This window comes from Acromyrmex echinatior, chromosome 3, assembly GCF_024713525.1.
Source record: "Acromyrmex echinatior isolate Ae372 chromosome 3, ASM2471352v2, whole genome shotgun sequence".
Taxonomy (NCBI): Eukaryota; Metazoa; Arthropoda; class Insecta; order Hymenoptera; family Formicidae; genus Acromyrmex; species Acromyrmex echinatior.
The window spans coordinates 1,932,883-1,948,618 of NC_141854.1; the positions used below are offsets into that span (position 1 = coordinate 1,932,883).

The 15,736-nt window shown below is 33.1% G+C and overlaps 1 protein-coding gene and 1 long non-coding RNA gene across 2 annotated transcripts in view; one reads left to right on the top strand and one right to left on the bottom strand.

Moving 5' to 3' along the window:
* MESR6 (misexpression suppressor of ras 6) overlaps positions 1-15,736 on the bottom strand; it is a 697,505-nt gene that overhangs the window by 368,930 nt on the left and 312,839 nt on the right. The window lies entirely within an intron of this gene.
* LOC147910110 (uncharacterized) lies at positions 4,657-7,903 on the top strand. The gene is made up of 2 exons (XR_015544593.1): positions 4,657-6,922; positions 7,011-7,903. It is a non-coding gene; the product is annotated as an uncharacterized LOC147910110 (long non-coding RNA).

Below are 15,736 nucleotides of genomic sequence, written 5' to 3' on the forward strand. Positions count from 1 at the left end.
AAGATATCATTATATAAACTCGCAACAATTAATGTAATAACAGTTAACGAATAATAGTAATTAACTAATAACTAACTAATACATTTATTTTAAATACTTAACAATGTTTTATAGGTTTATATATAAAAAGTTATAAACTTAGTTGTGCTTAGTGTTAAGTCAAATGTCCTTCGCATAACTTTGCGATCATCATGGATTGCGATGGATCATTGGTGATGCACACACGTAAGATACGGTTCGTTATTTCTCGCGACATTTTCTGCAAGCAGAAACACATCGCAAGAATAATCAGAAGAAGAAAGAGTAAGTGGCGCATGTCCAGGCGAGTAATAATAAGAGAATAGTAACGGAGGATCATATTCTGCCAGGAAGCTGCTAATGCCAATCGCTGACACGATCTACGAGTGCCAGCGGCATCATATGTATCCTAACGATCTTTAAGATCTTATCGCACTTTGTATCACTACGAAGTGACGTCATTCATATAGATATATGTCCGCAGAAAGAGAGAGAGAGAGAGAGAGAAAGAAAGTGTGTTCATAAAAAATATATTCATGAAATATTTTAAAAAATAATCTTAAATAATATAAAAAAATCATCTGAAGTTATAATTAAACAAAATATTTATTATAAACACGCTCTAAATTCTTTGAAATGAAATCTTATTCTAAAGAGTGAAATCTCAATCTTAAAAATTGAAAATTCTGTCATGTTCTTTTTCAATTGAGAGTAGCAGAATTTTTATTTTTCATAGTGAGATTCCATTCCAAAGAATTTAGAAAGTACTTAATAATTATAAATTATAAAGTACAAAATTGGATTGTTTTATGAATTAATTAAATGCGTGTAAAATTTTTCAAAAAATAGCTACAAAAATTTTACATTTTCAAATATTAATTTTCAAAGTAACATTTGACAATATTAGTTGAAATCTGGTATATACATCTTGACGCTAAGAAGAAATATTTTAATGTTTAAAAAAATAACATTATTAATCTTCAAATTAAATCTCGTCTTCTCTGGAAGAAGAAATCTGCATTCTTCTTTAGTACTCTGTATTGTAATCTCTATTTCTAATATCCAAGATCGAACATGTTTTGATTGCTTGAATAATCTGTATTATTTTTAAGCCTGATTAAATGATTTCGATCTCACTCCTTCTAATTTATTTATAGAAAGTGCCTTTATCTTCTAAATCACTTCAGTATGTTACAGCATACTGGAGTGATTTACGCTGTCTTCCTCTTATTCGGACTTACTTTAGCGTAGCATAGTGCATTTTAATGAACCGGCAGCTTACTTCGGTATAATCCAGATTATCTTGTCTGACAAGGATATACTCTAGTTCGTTTTAGATTATTTCGTACTGTACAATGGCTCATTCTCTACTTCTTGACATTCTTTCGCATAGAGAATGTATGTGAAGAGCGCAATGAGAATGCGAAGAATTGAACACTCCAACGATCATAATTATTATTAGCATCTGTATTACTTCCTACTCGCGAATGAAATTCCTAATAAATAGTTCCGTAATGAAGATGGCAAATTTTCAACGAGATATACGAGATATGATCAAGGATCATACGTGATATGTACTTTAAGCTTCATCTGATATCTCGCATTGTGTTGTGCCATATACTCACGATATAACTCCGATAGCGAGCATTTCGTTCCGAATACGAAGCATGTCTATCGTTGATTTTTGCAAGAAGCGCGATCTATAATTTTATGTAATAAAGATCTCGGGCTCTTATCTGATAGCTTGCGTCGCTGCCGAGAGACGGTTGTCCCTTTCTCTGTCCAGCCTCTCCTTTTCTCACATCGTTCGCTTTTTTGCGAAGGGAACGTGTCTGTCCTGACACCACTCATATAACGTTGCGTGCCACTCTGGTATCAAATACGTGCAGTTTGAACACTGAAAGCTCACGGCAATCGCCAATGAGATCTCTGACAATCGGTGACTTCGCACACGGCAATTCATTACGGTTTATCTGATATTCCACCGTACTTAGAGTACCGCGCCATTTTCCACGTGCGCGTTCCGCGTAGATAAACCTCTCTTACCTTCCTCTTCCGCGCTGCGCACGAAGATATTTTCTCTTCGAATATGTGCAACGCGACATAAGTCCCGCGGCCATAAAATATACGTGGACGCCCGTTGTATTCCACAATATAGAGAAAACTTTCTACTTTATATTATAAATGTTAAAATGTACAAAATTATATTTCTTTACACAATGCATAAGCTGGTTGAACTACGGAAAGAAATGGGATTTTCTTCAAAATTAGGTAATTAGAGAAATCATTTTAATCGTCGTATTCAGACAAATCTTTATCATCTTGTACAGATTAGATATTTTCTTATATAAATTTATCTGTTCTTCCATAAACCAAAAGATGTCAATGAATGTATAAAGTATTTAAAGGGCTTCTTTTTCCGCTAGTTTCGCGACAATTTGCGAGAGCTCATTTCCTATGGATCTGAAATAAAAATATTAAAGTGTTTATTTGATTCGTTTAATTGAACGTTGTTTTTGATACAGAACCTCTAAAATGTCTTGAAATATAAAAATAATAAAATGACGGCCTGTAAATTAAAACTTGATAAAAGTCTGTATTTTTACTTTGACTAGTTATCATTTTTTATGTTTGTACTTCGAAGCATTTTAAAAAACAAAGTTCAACGAAATTTGATTTTTTTGTTTCAGATCTATAGGATGGAAATGAGAGTTTCGACAAATCACTGCGGATTATCATTATCATCAGTTATTGTAAATAGCAGAACGAGGTGACCAATATAAACACAAAAATTTAGAGATAATCATAAATCTATATGTCTTTTATATGTAAAACTTCAAAACATTTGAATAAATAGATTTCTTTTAAAAAATTCCCAAAAACACCTATTTTTTCGAGTTATAGATGATACTTCTCTCCTTAAATTACGAATATTATAATTATATGCTACAATAATTTAAAATCTCAAGAATAGAAGTAATGGCCATAATGATTAAAGCTAGATTTGCTTAAATAATACAATTTGAATTACTGTATATACTACATATGTACATGCATATATACCGTATTTATAGTCATTCAAATTGCGCGCCGAATTGGTTTTTTTCGGACTTATAAACACAATTAAACTACTGTAGAGTAACATCACAAATTAAATTGACAAGATTTTAATAATTTGATGCAATCCTATTACAAAGATATTAATATGCTAAAAAACTATAAATAAATTTATTGCGAAAAATATTACTTCGACCGAGAGTCACACGAATCTCTTGTATTCCGTGCGAGCGTCCTAAACTTTTAGACTACCGAGATTTCAGTGAATCTAATGAAGAAGAATTTAAAATCTTTTTTAAAATCCATTTTATTTCACACGTAATTTCATGATCGTCATTTTTTAGAACATAAATGACTAGAAATCTAAAAATATATGCGCGTTGTTACGTAAACTCGTTATTTCTTAATGCATGACATTGTAAAAAAAACAAAAAAAAAAACGATTGCTTAAACAACTTAATGTTTGCCGCGGGCCTTTCAGAGCTCCGTCACAAACATAATGTACGTACATATCAGCGGCGAGCGCTTCGAGGAACACTTTGTGTAAGTTTCGCGCGCAACGGGTGATCATTGCACTACCCCACGTAGATATTACCCAACGGATAATTGCAAGACACGGTGATTTAACAGTACAGTTATAAATAAATCCACGAGATATACGCACGACAATTAGATCGTCGTTACGTACTAGCGCCGACCAGCTGTAGCAATTAGAAACGCACACCATCGTGCGCCCCATTAAAATCCCATTTTCGCAGTGATCTCTTTCGGTCTCGTAATCGACGTAATGCTATGCGCGCCAGCTAATTTACCTGGCAGGATATCCTGTCGATTGGCATCCGGTGGTCATTGGATCGACTGATCGGCCAATCTTCGGCAGAAATCAAATGACGAGGCGAAAGCAACCAGCCAGCTAACCAGCTAGCCAGTCAACCAGCTAGCCTCGGTGCCATAAAACACGTCGTGCTAATTAACGATTAGCCATGACCAGGATTTCTGGTAGCTGCTATAACTAGTAACGACGCGTCTCGTATACGCCTCCTACACATTGATTTGCGAATTATATGGAGAATCAGTGCATGGTGATTAGAACGTCGATGAGACCAATGCCGGCGATCGTAACTGTGAAAGGATTGCCTAGATGATGCCCTTTCTTTTCTTCCGAACGTGTCGGCAGTCATAGACGGTGCACGTTGTACCGTGAAATAGTTTACGACTCGAGATAAATTTTCAGTTCAGTAAATTGCGCTATTAACGAGATTCTTGATATAGAGGTAAAGAATAAAAACTTGAACTTATTTTTAATTAGTGCAAGACTTTAATTTACTCAGAAACACGTTGCAGTAAAGGCACAATAACATTCTGAACCTCGTATAGTAACTAAATTAATGGAAAATACTTTGGTTAAAGTTTGCAATAAAAATTGTAAAGTTATACACAGAAAAATGAAGTGTGAACGATTAAAATAAATAATAATAAGAATGACATCGACATTTGATTTTTTTAGGTAAACCTCGAAACTTATTATTGAAATTCATTGTCTATAAAATATCAATGTTTCTTAAACATCAATATTTTTTCCTTTGTGATAAAGCTTTAATTTATAATGTAACAAATTGATAGATTTAATATTAAAACATACAAACATTTAAAATAATAAGAAATAGAAATATTTAATAGTGTTTTTGATACTTCAAATGAAATAATAACACATAATTTATTATAACTATATGTAAAAATATGTAATAATATTGGGAGAGATTAATGACATTAGTATTTGCGTAACACAACATATACAGAAAATTAATTTATTAGATATAAAATTAAAAATACAAATGTTTTGTAAAAAGGGCGAGTACAGCAAAAATTGTATGATGATGAATATAAGTAAGTTTTGGAATGCATTCGACACAGCCATCGAAGAGAAAACATTGTTGAAACATGGAAACATCGTAAGATTGCTACACACTCTTTCCGTAATGAGCTTTCTAAGCCATTATCTAATCTTTAAATCTTAAGTCGTAAGAAATTGACCAATTACAGTCGATTATTCTTCTCATTTGGCTGTAATTGATCAATTTCTTATGGCTTAAGATTTAAAACTTAGATTATTGTAGAAAGCCTATCATGGTAACCGCAAAACATACTATAAGAATTAGTCAATTAGAGCTAAAAATTTTTGATAATTCCTAATTGTAATTGGCTAATTCTTACGGTTACTGTTGCGCAAAATGTGTGCAGCAGACTTTAGCACACAAAAAATTTAAGCAGTAAAATGTAAGTAATAAGAAAATCAACATGTCGGAATTGTTACTGCCTACATTATGGCCTTATGTTTTTTACTGTGATTGGCCAATTCGCTCATTGCTTACGTTTTACTGCTTAAGTTTTTTGTGACAGCCCTAACTTGCAATACCAAAACGTCAATAATAACTAAACAAACAGTTGATGTTTTCTAATATCAATTTTTCCCTTATTCCTAGATTATAATATAATATAGTGAATAGTGATAAAGACAAAGGGTTAATTCTCTATTGATAAAGTCGATCATCAATAGATTGGCAAGAGCGGGAAATTGAATTTCCAACAGAATCGCAGAATACAATCAAACCCGTCCATGACGGGTTGTAAACTCGCGCACAAATAAATTAACGAATTCCATTATTAGTTCATATCTTAGTTCATTTCTAGCGTATCTTTTGAATGTAAATAAGCATTCGTTTGCCACGAACGACACTCGCAATACGTTACTGCAGTTAACACCACGATTCGTTGTACTCGACCGTTAATGAACAGCGCCAATCGTTCTCGTGCGTCGCCGAGAAAAGGATTAAGCACGTTCGCGATCTTCAAACACAAAATTCTCTCGTTATGCACGCGACGCAAGACATACCGAAGTTCGAGATCTGCCAATAATTATGACTCACCGCGCTATTCCATCGTAATTCATAAGCGGCATTCAATTAACGTTGCTCGAAAATTATAGGCCTCGCCGAGTGTGTAAACCCCCTCTGGGCTGTTTCTTAACGGAGGCCGTACCGCGTGATTTATCCGCCTAGGCGAAATTTTGCGGTCGCCTGTTATTCGCAAAAACGGCCATTAGTCGGTAAATATCACGCACGAAGCACGGACTGATAGATGTCTTTTAGATAATGAAGACGAAAGACGCGTTTTTTTCTTGACACCATCGTAGTGTATCGCGTGTGCTGTTTACGCTGTATAATTAAGCTGTTTGTATTCACATAGACGATAGGTGGGCGTGTAATAATCGCTCGCTATCACCACGTACTTCACGGTATACGATGCAAACCAATTTTGTATCATTGAAAAGTGAATGTCGCTATTGTTTAACATTCGCGACTATAAATTGCCCGACTGGCTAACTCGGCACAGTCTTTTTCGCCATAACTCACCAAGCAGGTATGCCAGAGTTCGGTGGCGATATATAGTGACGACAATGTTCGAACTTAACATATCATTATAATATTACATGAATAAGTACGTGCAAATTTCTTAGTACGTTCGAGAATGAGCAACACTTGCAACTATTTTAGCTGTGATATAAAAAACGAAGAGAGGCGAAATGTGACTTGTGAAATTTACGTTATAAAGTGTGCCAGATGAATACAAGAATTTGTAATTGAGCTACAAATTGTATTTATTCAAAATTTTCACGTAGAAAAAAAAATGTAAACGTATATTCGTTAAAAATTTTGGATTTTCAAAAATATCCTATTCACGCACAAAAAGACTATGATTATTTAACGAGTATTCATATTCATTTAAGTATTCAAACAAAATATAAAGAAAGCTCCAATAAGCAATCGTTACGCTTTACCTATAACCGGTACTTTGATAATTTTAAGAAAAAAAAAATGAATTTTATTTATTTTTGTCATTGTAATATTTGGATTTCTTCTTCATCGTCTTCTTAGGACTCTGGCCTGTGGTACACCTCTCTCATATGCTTGTGGTGCGCTGATTATTCAATTGTTACGAGCATATGGGACCTACGGTTTTTAATGCCGGTTCCGAACGGCGAATTTTTCGAGTGATGTTTCTGTGAGCAAAGAGATACTCTCGAGAGGTTGCCGGCCTTTTCTGAGAGGAGACACGAGCGAAAATATTTTGGTTCCTACTGAGATCGAATCCGGGATGGCATGGTAAACCTCTGGCATGGTAAACCAGTGTGCTGTCTGCCATACCACGCTCACGTTCATATATTTAGATTTAATGAGGAAAACTTGGAAAATTTAAACAATATTTTTTTAGAAGGCAATATATTTCTTATTCATAAGTACAATCTATTTCATATGATATATATTTTTACATAAGTCTTCATTTGAGGTAACATAATTTTATATAATAACTTTTAACTATATATCACTGCGTCACTAGTCCGCCATCTGGCATCACTGATGGAGGATTCTTCTGCCAGTTTTATTATTTTTACAGATTTCCGTTTTCTCGTGCAGGCTTGCGAATTATGTGCAGATAAGACAGAGTAGAAATAAATGCGAAAATAAAAATATTCGTAAATTATATTAAAAAAAATATTCATTCAAATTTTTGGAATGAAAGAGCATCTATTTGTTTCTTGACGAATAAAAAAGAAGTGTATATCGGATAGGTATTTTCATTCATTTGTTATTCATTTATTTGAATATTAAATGTATTCATCGGGTACATTAATTAAACGCTTTTGATTAACAAACAATTCGACTTATAATTATTACTCACTATAATACAATGTGTTAGATAAAAATAAGCAAAACAATAGATTGCATGTACTGCACACAAATAAATTGGTTTTGTATTATTGGTTTTATATGTATATTTTAGCGTTATTTTTATAAAATGTCGATTCTACGATAAATAAGTCAAGTAACCTTAATTTTTTGCTCAATAATTAAAGTGGTAAAAATTAAGGTTACTTATTGACTCATCACGTATATTAAAAGATAGTTTATTATATAAACATGTAGATGAAATTAAAAAAACATCTTCAATCCAATCAATAAGTCAAATTAAATATTTTGTTACGTAAATTCATTGCTAAACAGGCTAAAAATATCCATTGCACCTGCCCAAAGTTGGTACGAGTCGTAAAAGCGAAATGTGCGTAGTGGTTGGTAGTCTTGTTTTGACAGATTATAATTTATCGCATGCTCGTAAAACTGATTCTACGAGCCCTTTTACCTCCTCGTCCCGAGAGATTGACTTTAATTCACCAGCATACGTAGACGCGAATATACAAAATGTGCATCCCTCGATAATGAATAGCTGCGAAATATCCCCTGTGTAAAAAATGCTTTAACTAGTATTTTACGCAATGTAAGTTTTAAAAGCATTGTTAAATGAGTATTAAATGTGAATATCAAGAGAAATTGTTATTGTAATTTCTTTATCGGAATTTAATCTGAATAAAATAAAAAATTGCTTCTCGAAAAATCCACATTTGTTTCAATTTTCAAAAAATCGAATTATCTATAATCAAATAATAATATATTTCTTATCAGATATTGTTCTCATTAAAATAATTGGTGGCATGTTCGTGACGGGAGTCAGAGCTTCAAATTTTTAGATTCAATCGATTAAATAATAAAATTTAGTTGCTGAATAATATTTCGTTTCTGCTAATATTATTAAATGATACAAGACAACGAACTAAATAAAGAATACAAGAGTTGTATTAACAATAAATAACATTTACAAAAAAAAAAAAGGAAATTTCAATTATTTTCTTTTTAATTACTTTTAAAATCGCCTAATTTTATTTCTACATTGAATGTATTATTCTACATGATAAAATTATCTAGATTAAGAAAATATTAATCGCTAATTTCTATTCAAAAACATTAAAAATACATTAGTATATAATAAAATTTTTTCCCAAATCCACACGCTTATAATAAAATATATTCTACGTAGCTTCTCTTTCTCTCTCCTGTTGCCTATAAAATAAATGCCTATAAAATGCGAATTTAAAATACTTGATAAACGTTTCCTTTCTCTTTTGCTGAGAGCGCAGGCATAGCAATCTGGAGCTGACAATAATAAATCCAATAAAATGACAATATTTCTTGCGGACGTAACTATAAATTGCACGGCAGCTTTCGATACCATGCATGAGCCAGACGCAGCAGTGCAGCACGCATCTGCCATCAAGCTATATGTCTGGCTTCGATGGTATCAAAGCGCAGCCCAGAGCTGGAGCCTTGCGAGATTTTACGACTTGTCCGTCACTGAAGACCGGCGTTTTTAATGATATATCTGCGTTACGTGTGGCCTAAACGGACAGACGTGGCGACGGTCGTTCAGACGTACTAAATTTTTACGTTTCAATTATATGGTCCAGCGCAGAGCTGAAATCCTTAAGCCTCTTGTCGGAACTGATCGCAGCACCTCTCACGCGTGCATACAGCACGAACGAACGATGAGTTCGAGAGTGCGAAAGCATTTTTTACGCCGCGCTCCTCCTTCTCCCTGTTCCTGACTCCTCGTCTTCTTCTTCCTCCTCGCTCGCGCTACTACCATTTTTTAAGAACGGCTGCGAGAAGCGGGCCCGACCGTAGTCTCGCCGGCGATGTAAATTTTTACGTTGTAATTATACAGCACGTACGTCTCTGGAATTCGTAAGGGCGCTGTCTCGACTTGAGATGGATGGTCTCAGTTTTTGCGCCAACGGTGAACGACCAGCACCGATGCGGCGCGTCTGGAGTGCGAAACTAACTTCACCTCGGACGAAGCCTCGTGCATGTCCGCGAAAAATTTCAACCAACGTAACGGTGCTCACATTTGAGTCGACGCGCGCACATAAACTCCATACTGGGCGTCATTAGATGTGAAGTCTACTTGTTTGTGCCGCAGCCGAGGAGGAACGACACGTAATTTCGTCGTTTCATAGTTTCGAGAAGAAACCAATTCCTATCAAATCATATCCAGCGTAATTCTTATTGTACGCAAATAAGACAGGCTTCAACTAATAATTCGTGGTCGTCAAGTTTTTATTATATTTGCCATTTAATATTTATCAGAATATAATACTTATAAAAATATGCACGTATTTTTATTTAATATACGTATTTATTTAATGTACGTAAAATATGTATGCACGTATATTAAATAAATACGTTTATGTTTTCAATTTTCTAAGATCAATTAGATTATTTCGTTTAATCACGATGGATAATTTTCACAACGGGCAATAGTTCATGGAGATTGCATTCATGTGAGTGAGACATGTAAAAAGACCAAGCACACGGGGTTCAAGTTGTAAGGTCGTACGTTTGATGCGATCAAAGTACAGCACTTAAATTTCATTCGTATCACAGAGAAAGACGCGCTGATAATCGGGCGCTGATATATCGAAGGCAAGCGATTATATTTTTTTAAACGCCGGTGGTCCTAGCCTGCGAGGTAACACTTTCACGAGGCAGCGCTGGTTCTTTCGGATTTCCGAGAGATAGTTTCTCCGGCGACGACGGATATTTACGGGCGTTTAGAAATCCTGGGTGTGGTTCACCGCACGTATAAACAGCGCGACCAGGCCCTGGACAAGCACTGTAAAATACATGGGATATAGCTCGCTATATATAGAAAAGTATTGACTTTGCGAGGACTAAGTGTCATCGTAAAAATATATCGTGCAACTAGAGTTAAATATCACGTGAATGTAGTCGTATTTAAATTATTTACATACTCATTACGTATTATAATTTATATATTCTGTCGTACATACACTTTATGTCTTGTATCAAATTTTTAAATTTGATTTCCATAACTTTCGTAATATACTGCATCCCTAATCTTCTTGAACGTCATAAATCGTAAAATGTTTCAGGATATAAACAAGTATTCAACAAGAGATTCCTATGTCAAAACAACTATTATATATACATTATTGCATAAATAACGTTTATGACTTTTATTACGGAAAAGTTGTTTGTTAGAAAGGATCGCTCCTCTAGACTATAATTAATGATTTATACTCAGTTTATGCCTAACACCTGTGGATGCTGCGTAGATTTGTTTACGACAAACTCCTCAGCATGAAACTGTTTTATTACCATAATATCACCAATGCAATAGCAGTTACTCAATTATTATTTTTTTTCAAAAAGTATATAAAGATCACTTTAATAGTTAAATTCATATACTGGTTCTATTAATATTTGACTGTATTATTCATTGATAATAAAATATATTTATATTAAAAGTATATACGGTAAATACAAAAAGGATTTCTACAGAGAAAATATTTTTTTTTTTAATTTTATTTTCAAAAAGTAAATGTTATCCAGCGAAAAATGATGTCGAATCGACATTTAATTAACAATCATTTCGTTGGATAATTAACAATTTATTATCATAAAGAATAAAATAGATTGTATGTTTCTTAAAATTATATATATCTACTATATATATATATATATAAATATACTTAAATTATATATATATATATATATATATATATATATATATATATATACTAAAATGATATGTATTAATTATACAAAATATATCGAAAAATAAGCGAAAATTGAAAATTGTATTGTTTAAGTGCTCAAAAAGTATTCATACAGACGAGAAATTTAGCTTCTAAAATCACAAATACATGCGAAGCTCGTTTGTTCATATTAGAACAGAATGTATTCACAATATAAAATTGCCAATTAATGTTTATTTTCTACAAATAAGGCTTTTTTTACAATAAATTTCCTAGTACGAATACTTTTCGCTCTCACTGTAGATATAATAAAATTTTGGTTGTAAAACTGGAATTACCACAATCAAATAATGTCTTGATAAGTTATGCAGCTTCCCTAAAAAGGTTCTTAGTATTCTATAAACTGAGGAGAAAGTTGACTACGAGGACGATAAATTGAAAAGACCAATTTGAATCACATATCGAACGTATCGAATCTCTACATCTCAAATGGGTGATTATTTTTTCGAATCTTCATACAACTCATGCCAGATATTGAGATCCGCATCCGGCATTGTAAATGCCGTGTAACTTCAAAGAAAGCACGATGCTACATGTCCGCGCTCTTCTCGTGCGGACGTAATTTACATTTCGTCAACGCAGGCTATCGTTAGGCAGATGCGAACACAAATTGGACACTCCGTGTCCCCTTCATACGGATCACCTGCTACCTACGTGCAATTACGGCCGATTTCATCGGACCTTGAAAAGTGTCGCGCGATCATGGCAATATGTATGCTGTACACGTGTAGCGTGTAGATCGCGATCGGCGATCATAGATCTTATATCTAGATGTCGGCGAGTTATCTAAAATTTTACAATCAAGATCATATCGATCGGATTGATTAACAATGTATTGATGCGTGCGAAACAATTACTCGAACCACACTATGAATTCAAGCACTTCTTTCTGTAAATTTGCTCGTATAGATTTCTATTATAATACATCGATAATAATACATCATGCGTGCGTTTCGATAATAATACATCACGCGTGCCATGTAATTTACGATAATATTTTATTAAAACTAATATTAATATTAAATTTATATTCAGTAAGATATAATATAATTACATGAAAAAAAAGTAATTATAAAAAGTTACGTATTAATTTAAATTTTCAAATTTAAATTATAATGACAGGTTGTATTAACAAGTGTATAGTAATAAGATAAAAGACATATAAGTAAAGTATATCAATCCACAGATATTAATTTAGCTCCGTTGAATAAGTGATAAGTAAATTGGCATAGTGAAATTAATTTACTAATTTACATGTCGCACAGTATATTTTTAACTCTATTGGGAATTTTTTGTGACTCGGCATGTATGTTTAGAATTCGAATAAAAACTATTTTACAGAAACATCGCATTACAACAGTTGAGATAGCAGTTGAAATAACATCATATAAACTTCTTTCTACGACCAATTAGCATTTTAGAATAAGCAAAGGTGTCCGAGAGGAACTGCAATTCACTAAAAATTTCATCATCAATTTCGTCTGATTAGCATAAAAGAGGCTCGGTTGATGGGCGCATGTGAATATCAATGATCTAATATCAACGATCTCCAAGGTAATTCTAAAAGCGGATCTTAAGAAGTGATAATGACCGATAATGGCCAATTGGATGGCAAATGGCAAGTAAAATTGCATGTAAAATAATAATTTATGATTTCCACACTGATAATATTGCTTGATATATTTCAAAAGTAATAGATCCTCTTGCATATTTATAAATGCGTAAGAGGATTAAGAAACACTTCAAGTAACCATTCATTTGTTTGAAGTAAGTAATAAAATAATCTATAATAATAACTTTGTATCATACATTTTTGCACAAATCTGGATATAAAAACGTATTATTCTTATATTCTTCTTTACAAATTTTACACGCGTGTTTAAAATCTCAATGTGTAAAACTATTTAGTCATCTTTATCCTTGTTATAATTGATTATCTCGTTGCGTGATAGAAATTTTGTAATAATAAAACACCTACTTGTGTGTTACGTTACGCTATTATAAGTCGGAAGTCGTCATTCAAGTTTCATCTTATGGTTTTATAATTAACGCTCTATGAACACTACTTTGGTAGTTCATTCCTAATTCATTTGTAAACACTTAAGAATGCGTCAAGTGCGCTGCTTCTACATGGCCATTAACTTGGAAGACACTTCATACCGATATCTTCGCTCGCTAGTTGCTTCTGACAATATAAACATCCAAGAAAAATGAAAGTGGAAACTAAAATGAAATAAAACAAGAGAGAAATATTGTATACATCTTTCTTCTAAAATAAAACCGGTATTCATAGTCATTTCTTATGTTTAATACTGTCTGTAAGTACAGTCTTAAGATGTCATAAACTAATTAGAAAGCTGTATTAATTAGCATTTTAAGACATTACTTAAAATTCTTAAAATAAGTCGGATTATGAATACCAGCCATAATCTTAGCATTACGCACAAACGCATATATGATCTTAAATAAAAACAATAATACATCATTATATTAAAAAAAAACTCAACGGAGACCAACTCTGACAATTAATATTTCAAACAATACAAATTCAGCGTCGCTTTTTAACCCCTTCAAACTTTTGATTTTAATAGAATCATGTTGCAAAAAATTTTTTTAATTCAATTCAAGGACATTTCAATAATTCATATTAAACAATTAATTCTTTTTCAAACTATTTTTTCATTATTATGTACGTCTGCTCTAAGATAATGTCGATAGTTAATGTCAAATAATTTCACTGGATAATCTCTTCAAATTTGATGTACACAGAGTTTAAATGTGTCAATATTAAAATGAATATTACATGCATCCTACGTATTCAAAGTTAATACTGTACGTAACTAAAATGAAAAATTCAGATTAGGACTGAGGACTGTCGCGACATGTACTAGCTTTGTAACGGCAAGATGCGACATCTTCAAGAATACGAGGACAATAAGTGGGTTCTGAAGTGGCTACCTGGAATTAGTCTTCTTCGTCTCCTAGGTGCAGGATACGAGCGTCTCGTCTATGGGCATATAAGTATACACCAGGCAACAATGGTGGATTCCAAGTGGCTCTTGAAGCGACTCTAATAATTTATACGCTTAAAAGGCCCTGACTGCCTACGTGAAACGTTGATGCCATAAGACAAGGGGGCTATGCGAAGAGCGAGTCGTGCTCAAGGGTAGCTCGGCTCCGAGATCCGTAGACAAGGACCCTTCAGCAAAGAGAATTGCTGTTGCTGCTGCTGTTCCTGGCGCCTAGATTCCTGTCTTCTATCGTTGAACGAACCAAGCAATAATCTACTTATGATCCGATATATTCCGTTTCCTTCCGACGTACACATCTTCTTATCTATCTTTTGTTGTACTCGAGGTAGGGTAACTCCGGCAAATACGCCGCGTTGAGATTTACGCCGCAGAAGTCAGAAAAAAATAGAAGGACTGGGGGTAATTTTCCCGCAACTAGTCTGTTACATGCCTTTATGTTATTATTGTGTTGTGATTTCAGCTTCTTACTGTTAATATTAACGAAATTATTGCGATATATTGAATCGATTTGTAATAAGTAACGCCATCATAAATTATAATCTAAGCTTATTTTTTAATATGAAAAATAAATATTTCGGACTTCCAATATTTTTTTCATAGTAGTAGATGGTAGAAAGTTTTTACCGATATAATTTGTTTATTATAAATATAGTAAATAATACTTAAAAAATTAAGTTTTTGATAGGTGCGGCGTATATTATCGGAGTTACCTTACATGATTTTGAGAAATCAATAGATCTTTACGCTATTTCTTGATCTTGATATATTACATATTAAAATATCAAAATTAAATAACCATATCTTTTAAATCATTATTTTACTGAGAATTGTAATTTTCCCCTCTCAGAGAAATTAAAATTATCTATGTACATACAAAATAATTTATATTAGCGGGAATGCAGTGTTCTTACAATAAATCTTGATAACAACTTAACCAGAAAGAAGAAGAAGATACAGAAATACCATGTATATACAAAGGTTGTTACTATCAGACCAGTAACTACGAGATAACAATACAGTATTAAAGTACCAGTAGATTTATACAAATAAAATGTATAATCACGTAGGAATTATAAGTTAATTAACTGATGCACTCGCGAATATGTGAAGAACATTCATT